The 12,530-nt window shown below is 38.8% G+C and overlaps 1 long non-coding RNA gene across 1 annotated transcript; it reads right to left on the minus strand.

Moving 5' to 3' along the window:
• Nucleotides 1-401: 401 nt before the first annotated feature.
• LOC115075586 lies at nt 402-1,235 on the minus strand. Its single transcript, XR_003852564.1, has 2 exons — nt 1,136-1,235; nt 402-657 (listed from the first exon to the last, which is right to left on the minus strand). It is a non-coding gene; the product is annotated as an uncharacterized LOC115075586 (long non-coding RNA).
• Nucleotides 1,236-12,530: the final 11,295 nt, after the last annotated feature.

Below are 12,530 nucleotides of genomic sequence, written 5' to 3' on the forward strand. Positions count from 1 at the left end.
CCTACTACCCCTAACTAATCAAGCTAGATATTTCACTTGGATGCAGCTCCATCACCGCTCTCTGCATTAATGGCGGGGGTGGAAGGGAATTAGAACCAAGAGCTAAGAGAAACAGATAAGTATGGGAGAAGAAATGAGGGAAGCTTGCTGGGCAGACCGGATGGGCCGTTTGGTCTTCTTCTGCCGTCATTTCTATGTTTCTATGTAAACACAGCTACATTTCAGAGCTGATTTGTTTGTATGCAGTTAATAGAAAAATCATTCTTTTGCACTCAGGGATCTCTGATAGTCTTCACTAAGATCACTAGGATTAGTGGTACTGTGTGATTATGTTTTTAAATCTTACTGACAGGAACTTCTGGCAGGAATCTGCATACTTCGTACAAGTAAGCACCATATAATATTCTAAAAGTGCTGGGTGGATACTTTATTAAGGCTGAAGGTGTAAAATGCAGGGGAAATCTTAACTAATCCATTGCTAGGAGAGGTCAAAGTCTGTCCAGGCCAGCATCTAAGCACAGCTCTTCTCTCAAAGTCTTCAATAATGCTAATCCTGCAAAAGGCTTGTTAGAAGAGATTAGAGATTCTGTACTTTTCCTCAGGCACTCACTGCTCACATTTGTTTTAACTTATTTATATGTCCAACTGAGGCAGCATCTGTAAACAAAACATATTGATTCTGTTGTTAATGTTTGTATAATAGACTGTATAATTTAGTTTTTTCGTTTATATTTGAAAGCCAAAAACACAATGAATCAATACAAATCCATTTTGAAGTATTGCATGCATACAAACTTCAATACGCCGTATGTGCTTAAAAGAAGCTGGGAGGGTCTAAACTTGGAACAAAGCTTAAACTTTTAGATGTATCTAAGGTCATGAGCACAGCCAGAGGTTACTTTGAACTCAGCCATTAAGTATAAAGGAGGAATTGTGGTCTCGGGAAAGAGGGGACTTTAGCAAAATAACAGTCAGGGGGAATTTTTCAAAACTGGCCCATACAGTATCTGCCTTACAACCCCCTCCCTGAAAAGCTACTTTTGGTGCACAAACCCTAGAGAGATATGTCATGTACCCCAGAGCACATCAACCTTTACCGGCAGAATTGAGAAAAAACTGTCCAGCATAAACTTACATTTCTTCTTAAATAACCAAGAAGTAGAGCATACTTATAAGCCAGCAGTGAACAAATTGTTTGCGCCTCAGCCTCCCTTCCGTCCATGCATTTAGTTATGCTTTTCCTTACTGCCTCAAAGTTTGTCACCTCTCACATATATTCTAGGTTCCTGGCCTGGCGTCAAAGTCTCCTGCCAGCCAATCATCTCATGAACTGGTTTTCAAGCAATCAGGAAACTGCACTGCTAGCCAGCAGCTCAGAGTCCCAGCTGTTTGTTTTCAGGTTCCCGAGTCTCCGAAAAGAGCACACACATGCACAGAGAGACAGGCAGACACCCCACACTGACACAGAGAGGCAGACAAATCACACCCAGGCACACCACCTGTAGACACCGGTAAACAGTTTCCAGCGCGCACACACACAATCCACACCACACCAGACACACACATACCACAACACAAAAGAAAAACAGCCAGACCGACTGACCACAGAGCACACTACACATAGATATAAAGGCAAGCGGATAGTCTGAGTGAGCTTGTCTAGTTGGGCAGGCTAGCCTGGCTGCAGAGGCTGAGCTAACTGGCTAGCTCTCTCTCCTTATGGGCTTGGCTGCTTCTCCCTCTCAGCTAGATGCCTAGGATATTAGGCTGGCTGGATGGTTCTCTCTCGCTCTGCAGAGAAGCTGGCAGGGCTGGTAGAACAAATGAACATTTTAGAAGTAGGGCTAACAGTGCTGCTGTGTTACAGGTTGGGTGTAGGGCCAGAATTGTGTATGTGTGTGTGGGGGGGGGGGGGGGGAGAGAGATAAGGGAGTATCAGCAGAGCAGGGATTGTATTTTTTATGCAACAGACATGTGGACCTTTTCTGGGGTCAGTTTTTGATCCAGTACCAAGCAGGCAGAAAAAGAGCTGAGACTGCCATGCCCCACAGCTCCAGTAGGATTCCTGCCACTTTCCTATAATGGATGCAGTGCAGCCACCCCATCATGGGATCCTTGGAGTGACTGCTGATAAGGATGGCCAACAACTGGCAGCATCCTACAGTATGACTACCCTGGCTAGGCCATCAGGGCATTCCTGAGCACCAGATAGGCTAAATCACCCTTGGTATAGGGCAATTAGAATATTGAATGTTAGTGCCAGGAAACTCCCTAAACTGCAAGTCCAGATCTTTACTCACTAATCGAGTAAGCTTGGGTAGCTCACTTTATCCCACTGTAATAAACAGTGCTGCTACATATTCCCTTCCAGCTTTATGTCCTTTCATGCCAAGGATGTGCATTAACTGGAAATGAAATGGGAAATTTAAACAAAAGTTTCTGATTTGTTTAATTCCACTTTTTAAACAAAATGAAAGAAAAAAAATAAATTTTGTTCATTATCACTATTTTTTTTTTAAAGAAGGCAGCCATCTCTATTGCTAGGCACCCCCCCCCCCCCCCCCCCCCATATACATACACTCCCAGGCCCTCCCATATTCTCCCTCCTCCCCTCCGACTTTCCTGTAAAAAAATTCTTCATGGGTGAGGATATGGACTAATTTGGCCTTTTTCTACTAAAATTTAGTTTGTTATTAAGGAGCAATCCCTGGTCATATCTGCCCTGCAACTATTGCAAATGGTACTTGCAGATCGAGGCTCTAAACCATTTTAAATTTTTTGCCATACTAAATGGTGAACGGTAATGGTAATTTATTTTGATATACTGATTTTTATTAAAACTTCAAAACAGTTTACAGTAAAACATACCACAACTTATAAAATTAAAATGGCATAAAATAAAACATACTGCAACTTACAAAATCATAAATAAACATCAAAATAAAACAGTCTCCACAACCAGTTCAATGGAAAATATCACTGGCAACTAATAAAAAATGTGAGTGAACAGCCAGGATTTAACTGCTTTCCTGAATTTCATAAAGTTACTTTCCAAACGAATATCACAAGACAGTGAGTTCCAAATTAATGAAGTCAGATATGGAAAGTTGATTGTCTTTGGGGGAAGAGTTGGGAATATTAGGGGAGAGTCGACTGAAGACCTCACTTTTATTTTGATTTTGCTTTGTTTATGCTTTCAATTTTTTGTTTTCTAATACTTTTTTTATTTTGTTTCATTTTTTTATCATTTTAAATACATGAAAAGAAATGAAACAAAAATTATATCAATGAAGTATATGAAAAAAGAAAAAATGATTATGTCAATCATCAAAAGGTTAAGGCATGTTTGTTTCTGAAGCATCAAGTCCTTAATCAGTAAATAAATGTTTCAAAAGGAATAGGATGGGAAAAAACAATTTCTAAATATGGCTCTTCTCAAACTATAAAGCAAGAAAAATTCTGGTGTGATTAAAAGGAACTATAGGCATTTAAATTATTATTATAGAGATGAGCATAATAATTTGAAATAGTACAGGTTGCAGCCATTAGTCTGACATATGTTAGTGTTTATAACCATAGTACTGATTAATGGTGCTGTTAAGAGCTGCTAGTGGTGTTTGGTACTACTGTGTGTGTGCATTTCTTTTTGAGTTACAATGTGCTATTATTATATGATCATTAACATAGTCAGAAATTAAACTGACCTCAGGTCATCTGCAATGGTATTTGGATAAGAGATATAGGTATCTTTCTTTCATGCATATGCTAAATAGCACAATATTGACTACTGAATCATCAATATGGGTTACCCAGGAAGAATAGGAGCCAACATGCGTACGCTGATCTTTTCTAATAAACTCTTATTCTTTAATATAAAGCCCATGACAGCTCACCCCTTTCATTGCCATTCTATTCAACTGAAAATTAATTGTTACAACATTATTTCTTCACTATGCGAGCCATTGTTCACACATATAGCAACATCAGTCCCTTCACATGCACATTCACATGGGACTGCAATGTTAAATGAGGTATGAGTTACTTTGATTGTGCTATTTACTGTCTAAACAAAATATCATTGCTACAAGACAACAGCATAACTTAGTGATAACTTTATAGGTAAGATATGTATAGCATATTCATTTCATTTTAAAAAAGGCTCCAGGGGCAATCTGAATAACTATAGACCAGTGAGCCTGACTTCAGTGCCGGGAAAAATAGTGGAAACTATTCTCAAGATCAAAATCGTAGAGCATATAGAAAGACATGGTTTAATGGAACACAGTCAACATGGATTTACCCAAGGGAAGTCTTGCCTAACCAATCTGCTTCATTTTTTTGAAGGGGTTAATAAACATGTGGAAAAAGGTGAACCAGTAGATGTAGTGTATTTGGATTTTCAGAAGGCGTTTGACAAAGTTCGTCATGAGAGGCTTTTACGAAAACTAAAATGTGATGGGATAGGAGGCGATGTCATTTCGTGGATTACAAACTGGTTAAAAGACAGGAAACAGAGAGTAGGATTAAATGGTCAATTTTCTCAGTGGAAAAGGGTAAACAGTGGAATGCCTCAGGTATCTGTACTTGGACCAGTGCTTCTCAATATATATATAAATGATCTGGAAAGGAATGCGAGTGAGGTTATCAAATTTGAGGATGATACAAAATTATTCAGAGTAGTTAAATCACAAGTGGACTGTGAAACATTACAGGAGGACCTTGCAAGACTGGAAGATTGGGCATCCAAATGGCAGATGAAATTTAATGTGGACGTGGACAAGTGCAAGGTGTTGCATATATTTATTTATTTTTTATTTTTATATACCAGAGTTCCTGTATAAGATACAAATCACTTTGGTTTACATTTAACAGAAAAACTCTATAGGCTTTACATAGGTGCCCTAGGCCTTACATAGAACATGAAACAATGAGCTAATACATTAAGCATATAATAAAATAAAATAAGTAAAATGCATATAATCAATAAATGCATATCGTAAAAACATAACAAGAAACCAGAATAAAGTTATTTACAGAATCACTATATAGACCAAATTAACCATTAACCAGCATTTGAGTTCATTGTAGTTAATGATGTTTGTATGGGCAGAGGAGTAATGTGGGAGGGAGGTGGCCTCTGTGGGTAAGAATGAAGTATTGTGAGGGTGCATTTACGGGAGGATTGCTACAGGGTGTTGGTAACTGAGGACCAAAGGAGGGTGAGATATAAGTGTTGCTTGGAGAGGGGTTTGCATTTCTTAAAGCGGAGCTGGACCAAGCCAAGTTATGATTGGGAATGGTTTATGTATCTGTGAAGGCTTGGCTGAAGAGCCAGGTTTTAAGTCTTTTCTTAAATTCAGGGTGGTTTGGTTCAAGTCTAAGGTCCGGAGGGAGCGCATTCCCTTGCTGTAGTTACATGATGTTAGGTTCCATATTATAAGCTACCACCCAGGAAAAAGATCTAGGCATCATAGTGGATAATACTTTAAAATCGTCGGCTCAGTGTGCTGCAGCAGGCAAAAAAGCAAATGGAATGTTAGGAATTATTAGGAAGGGAATGGTTAATAAAACAGAAAATGTCATAATGCATCTATATCGCTCCATGGTAAGACTGCACCTTGAATACTGTATACAATTCTGGCATTTGGCATTTAATCAAGTTTTCTTAGGGAATAGCCACTGCTATTAATTGCATCAGTAGCATTTATTTATTTATTTTATTTATTTATTTATTTATTTAGAGTTTTTCTATACCGGCATTCGTGATTAGAAATCACATCATGCTGGTTTACATATAACAAAGGGGGTGTGAAACGCAGAAACGAAACATTAACAAGTGCAAAGAGGTCATAAAGTTACATTACAACAAGGTATATATAACTGGGGAGAAGAATTAGAGCAAGATAATTGAGCAGTTAGGATAAATAAATATATAAATTAAGCATGTTAATTAAAATTAAGCATGGGTTCTTCTTAGTGTATGGGTAATTGCCAGGGTCTTGTGGCCTGGTTTTTGGCCTCTGTTGGAAACAGGATGCTGGGCTTGATGGAGCCTTGGTCTGACCCAGCATGGCAATTTCTTATGTTCATTCTACAGGGTATTCCTGAATCATGAATAAATCACTATGAAAAAATACATCAAGCAAATCATATCTACTTTAGAATTTGGCTACAAAAATTATTCACACACACACACACACACACAAATATCTCTCTTTCTATAGATACAGAGATATAGATAGATAAGTACATGGACATATACACACACACACACATATATATATATATATATCCCTTTCCCTACAAAAATCTGGGATGTGTATTAGTTGGTCGATTCATTTCATTTGCTTTGGGGGTACATACGTATCTCACAAATAAAAAGTAGGCACACAAAACTGATGGTTTGCGGGATATTACATCAATTTGTACATACATTCTTTCTAATAAAGAAACTTGTTCACTCTAATAATTGTTCATTCTAATAAGGAAAAGTGGGGGTGAGGTTAACAGCTTCAAAATTAACATGCAATAAATATTTTATGAACAGAGCAAAAGAAAAAAGTTGGACAGATTATCATAGTAATGAGCATGTTTAGTGTTACAAAGGACTATTTAAACCCATCTCAACCTGGACAATATTGCAATTAAGAAAACGCAATGGAAAAACCGTTACTGAGTCTTCTCCAGTATCACTAGATAAACATTTCCCACATTAGTGCTCTCTCTGAGAAAAAACACACAGAGCATTATTTCCAATTATCTCAGAATTGTGGTCATTTCTATTGGGAAGAAAAGTCTTTCTTTTTGGGGAGGAACATATTTTTTAAAATATCAGAACTCATACAGCATTCTACTGGGTGGAAAAAAGCTATATCTAGAAGTGGAGTAGCCTTGTGGTGAAAGCAGCAGGTTGAGAACCAAGGAAGCCAGGGTTTAAATCCTGCTGTCATTCCTTATGACTTTGGGCAAGTCATTCACCCTCCAAGGTGAATGACTTGCCCAAAGTCATATGGAATGAGCAAATTTATGGGGGACATATATTAAGCTATTTTCCCATAGATACAGAATGGGAGAAAACATTTAATAAATAGGCCCCTTAGATTATAACCTCTCAGGGAACAGGAAATACAAAATGTATTTGAATTTAACTTGCCTTGAGCTATCAATGAAAAAGTTTGAGTTATATCTAAATAAATAAATAAACTATGTACTCTAATGCAGTCATGGAAGAGGCTGACAGATAAAGTAGTGGGAACAGACAATGTACAAAAAGAACCAAGGCAGGACTATAGTTATAGACTATAATCTATTTAAGAAGAGAGTAGGAAAAAAGGTAGGTAACAGAAATTAAGAGCTTGTGAGGTAAGGAGGTAGCATTGTGAGTTAATTTGGAAAGAGGGAATGAAACATCCATTTATATTGGTATGATATGCAGACTTCATTTGCAGTGAGAAGAAATGGATAGAAACTAGCTACAGACATTAAGAAAATTGTTATAAAAGGGAAGGAGATATTGCTAGGTGATTTTAGTCTGCAGAATGTTGAATGCAGTATCAACTAGAAGAAGGAAAATTCTGGATTATATGCAGGAAGAACAGTTCCAGAAAATGGTTACAGATAAAATATCTAATAAAGAGATTCTGGACCTGGTGTTTACAAATAGGGAAAGTGTTCATGATGTCATAGTGGGTGGATTACCCGGAACCCAGGCAGAAATGGCTCATTCAAAAGGTGAGGGCACTAGACTAACTTTGTTAAGATCAAGAAGTAACTCAAGGAGCATTTATTGGATTGGATGATCTGTCAGAAGTAGAACAGTGGGGACAACTAAAAGGAAAAATTGTAAGATCAACAAATATTTTTGTTAAAAAAGTAAATGTAGGTAAGAGAAAAAGGAGGCCACAGGGTTTTCATGTTCTATATTTCTATGTCAAGGCAAGTGGAAGGACAAAAGCAATATGGAACTGTAGATCACTTTGATTTGGGAGCCCTAAATTCATCCCACCCTCAAATTTGAACAAAGCCTCTTCAACTAGTCCCTAAAAAAATTCTGTAGAAACTGTTAGAACTATTACCTTCCACTCCAGTAAATATATTAACTAATTTGTGGAAAATGTTTTCACTCATATTTAATAATCTTCAGGAAACAAGAATAGGAAAAGAAAAGTCCATATTCGTGCCCCTCAATCTAACAATATCATCTGGTACAATTTGGAATACAATCTTTACTAGGATCACAAATGTTTTTTTGAATTTATATTCCAACATTTGGATTGGTAAGCCATTCTGAAACAGACTGCGTTCAGGTACCGTTGGTTAGAAGGAGAGCCAAAAGAACCATAAGTGTCTTCCAACTCTTATGGACAATATGAGATCCATATTCTGACTAAATTTGGAAGACAGCTGGACAAACCTTCCCTCACCTCCTCCCCCAAAGACTGGTGAAATTCTGTCATAATCCACACAAAACTTAGTTAGACCAAAAGATTAAGCGTGGTGGTGATAGGGCATTCACAGCCAAAATGTTCTGGTTAACTCTGGTAATCCAAACAGAAGTTCTGAAATTAACCAAACTTAGATTGGAAATTCAATCTAACCTTAGTTGTTATATCTAGACAACGTTAACCTGACAAATATGTTGAGTTAAATTTGTCCGCACATTGCCAGCTGAAAATCAGCCTCCCAGTAAGTAGTATCAATACTACTTCATCTGCAAATACCTTAAGCTTGATCTTTCCAGCACTACAAGTACTGGATAGAAGAAAAGTTATTGATTTAGTCTGTCTGAAAATAGTTAAGGGTAGAAAATTGTTTATGTTCCAGTCAACATTTTTGTGTCTATTTGTTTTGCCCACAGCAACAGCTCATCTACGACCTTTAGTTGTAACTGCACCAGCTCTGTTTGGTACATTTGTTCTTATAGATTTTTGAAGCAATTGTTCCAATTTTCATTTTTATTGTTACTGCATTAGACTGTTAGTGTGGCTTTGTCTAGTGTACAACAGAGTTATGACAAAGATTACAAACATATAGGCCTATATAACAGCTATGGAAATCCCTCTACCATCAATATGAAAGGCAGTAACCAAAGGCAAAGTTGCTATATCAGTGACTACTGACGTCACCAAATTAATTTACTGACCAAGTAAAAATAAAAAGATTAAACTGAATTAACTTTAAAAGCTGTTCCAAACTTTTATGCCATGCATTAGCAAAATTTAATGCTCTCTGAAAATGCTTATATAATGTAGAAATAATGGAACAGTCGAGGAGCTAGGAAGTTCGAACAAATCACTGAGATCTTATGCTGATACGTCTCAGAACCCAAAGTAAGCATTTCTGTGATATGTTTTATCAAGAATAAATAAAGAGAGCCTCTTGGTAGACTTCTAAAACACAGTGACCTCTGTGCTAAATTGAGCTAACATGATTTCAAGCTCGTTAAAGTTAGCCGTTAGTGTTCTCAAGTTAGATTTTTGCTCATTAAAAACACTTAACTTGTGATCATTTTAACATTAAATCTTTGCAAATAAGGTAATTAGATGCAAAACTATGCAAAATAGCTCATTACCTATTAGTGCAGCAAAAAAGAAATTTTCAAAAGGGTTTATGGGCTAGATTTTAATATCTACGCGCAGCCTCGAAGGAACTTCCTAACCCCCTAAACTAACCTCCCTTCCCCTAGCCCTATCCTAAACCCCTTCCCCCCCCGACCTTTTCCCTGGGCAGGCACAAGTTGTTCGCTCTGGCAGCCTGCCGTCACGTGATCCTAAGACACAGTGGCAAATGGCCACTGTGCCGAAGGCCTCTGGCCCCGCCCATGGAGCACCCCGCCCCACTCTTGGCCCATCCCTTTTTCAAAGCCCTGGGACTTAGACGCGTCCAGGGGGTTTACGTGTGTCGCCGGGCCTTTATAAAATAGGCCCGGTGCATAGGTCTTTGAAAATCTGCCCCTATACACATAAGGGCTTTTCAAAATTGCTACAATATATGCTATTGAATTGTCAACAGATTTTATGCGCATAAGTACACTTTAAGGTGGTAACTTACAAACTGGTGCATGTGTACACGTTTATCGACTCGTGCCCAGGGGCGCACCTATTTTAAAGCATTCACGCGTATATGCGCACGTTACAAAATAGCCTGACCGCACACACGTGTGTTTAATTTTAAGTGGGCGCATGCCCGTGTGTGCAAATGCCACTTCTACCGTGTAAGTAGGGGGATTTTAAAAGGCAACCGCACCGTCACCATTGCCAGTTTTCCCAATTTGTTACCAGTTCACCCAGTTAAGGGATAGGACTTCCAAATCCCTCTAGTTTATCAGCCTCCCTCCACCCCCCCTCCCCCCCCGAGAGCCCCGACCTTTAAAAACCCGTTGATCTGCCTAGATTTTTTTATTTTATAACTTACACACGTTCTCGAGCCTGCTGACAGCCATGGATTCGGAAACCGGACACCGGCAAAATTGAGCATCCAGTTTTCGACCCAACAGCCGCGGGCCGACTTCAAAATTTTATTTTTTTTTACTTTTGGAAAGTTTTGGGACCTCCGACTTAATATCGCCATGATATTAAGTCGGAGGGTGCACAGAAAAGCAGTTTTTACTTTCCAGGTGCCCGAAGAAATTCGCGCCTACCTTTGGGTAGGCGCGAATTTCTTAAAGCAAAATGTGCGGCTTGGCTGCACATTTTGCTTTTTGAATCACGCGGGAATACCTAATAGGGCCATCAACATGCATTTGCATGTTGCGGGCACTATTAGGTTCGGGGGATTGGACACGCGTTTTCGGCCCCTTACTGAATAAGGGGTAAGGGAAAACGTGCGCACTGTACTGTATCGGCCCATATGTAATTAAGAGGTCAATTTTCAAAGAAGCACATGGCCGTCCATGTGCATGCGGTTCCTGGCGCATGCACATAGACGCGCCATTTTTATAACATGCACACGTGTTATAAAATATGATATCTGCATGCACATGCATGGTGGATTTTTAACATCCCCGACCCCTGTCCCCCACTTAACTCTTAAACTTTTTTTTAAAATTTATTTCTTACCTTGCTGCTCCTTTGGAGCAGCAGTAGATTCCGAGCGCCAGTCGGCTTCCAGCTCACGTTTCCTGGGACAGCGTGGAATGGCGCTTCCCCGGGATAGTGTCGAATGGCGCTGTCATGGCCCACCCTCCCGCCCAGCCCCTGCCCCCCCTCGGCCCACCCCTTCTAAGAGGCCTGGCACTTCTGTGTGAATCAGTGGTTACATGTGCGGCCGGGCCCTTTAAAAAATGTGCACAGGCCCGGCCACGTGTGTAACCGCTGGTATTTGCACACACGGGCCTTTGAAAATGTACTTGCATGTGAATTGAAGGAGAGCTTTAAAAACAATTTTTTTTGTTTTGTTTTTATTTACAGAGTGGATGTCTTCTGGATGATGGGAAGCCTTTTGGCACCAATAATTTGAGGCAAGGACAGAAAAAACCCCCTCTCAATCAGCTTGTTTAGCACGAGAAAGAGGAAAACAATGTTCAATGAGAAGGGTTAACGTGACAAGAAGATGAGCAAGAGGAACTGAGATGAAGCCTTAAACATATTTACACGTTAATAAAAGAATTCTGAAATAACAGCAAAATTTAATCAGGGGTCGGCAACCCATTATTGATGGGACATTGCTTTTCAACTTCAAAAAGTGAACAGCAGGCATAAAATGTGTGAGAGAGGGGAATTTTGCATTATATTGTCCACCTGATAATTTAGCAAAGACGTGAGCCCAATTCAAAAAGCTCCTGAATACAGCCCTACCTCATTAAATGGGGTTATACAGCTCCAGTTCAAGAAGGCTGACCAAGTCCTTGTTTTATCCCATACAGGGCTATATCTGTATGCATGCATCCCATGGGATACTAACAGGTCTGGCTCAGTTTATCTCCCCAACATGGATCTATATATTTATGCTACAGTAATAAAAAAAAAAAGAAAAAAGAAAGCATTCGGAAGCAGGTTAAAGATGTGCTATCAGCTGAATAATTTAAAGTAACCTTTTAAACAAAAAATTTACAATAAATTAAATGGTTCCAATTATGAATTTTGAAGTCAGAGATGTAGTACTGAGTTCTGCCTTTGAAATTTAACTTTATAGACTTATGCCTAAGCAGCCATCTGCAGATAAGCTCAAACTGGAATGAGATTGCATTCTAATGATCTCCAAAGCAGTAAAAAGCTAGCAACCAAAGTCTAAATGGAAATAGGAGATTGAGGTTTTTATGGGTATGTTTTCAGAAATTCTCAGTAATTGTATCTGTCTAGTTGGGTACTTTTTTTATATCAACCAATGGAAATTTCATATGGGAAGCATAGCTGTGCATTGGTTGCAAGCACCAATTTTTCTGTTTAATTACGGAAAATGTACAGAACACTGGACTGAGAACTTTTTTTGCATAGTTACACCTTTGAATATTTTGATGAACTCCCTTTTTGCTTATAGTCTTAAGAGACTTTAGAAATACAGCAGTTACTACACCAAACCAATTAAGCCTG

This window comes from Rhinatrema bivittatum, chromosome 14 (assembly GCF_901001135.1).
Source record: "Rhinatrema bivittatum chromosome 14, aRhiBiv1.1, whole genome shotgun sequence".
NCBI classification, from domain to species: Eukaryota; Metazoa; Chordata; class Amphibia; order Gymnophiona; family Rhinatrematidae; genus Rhinatrema; species Rhinatrema bivittatum.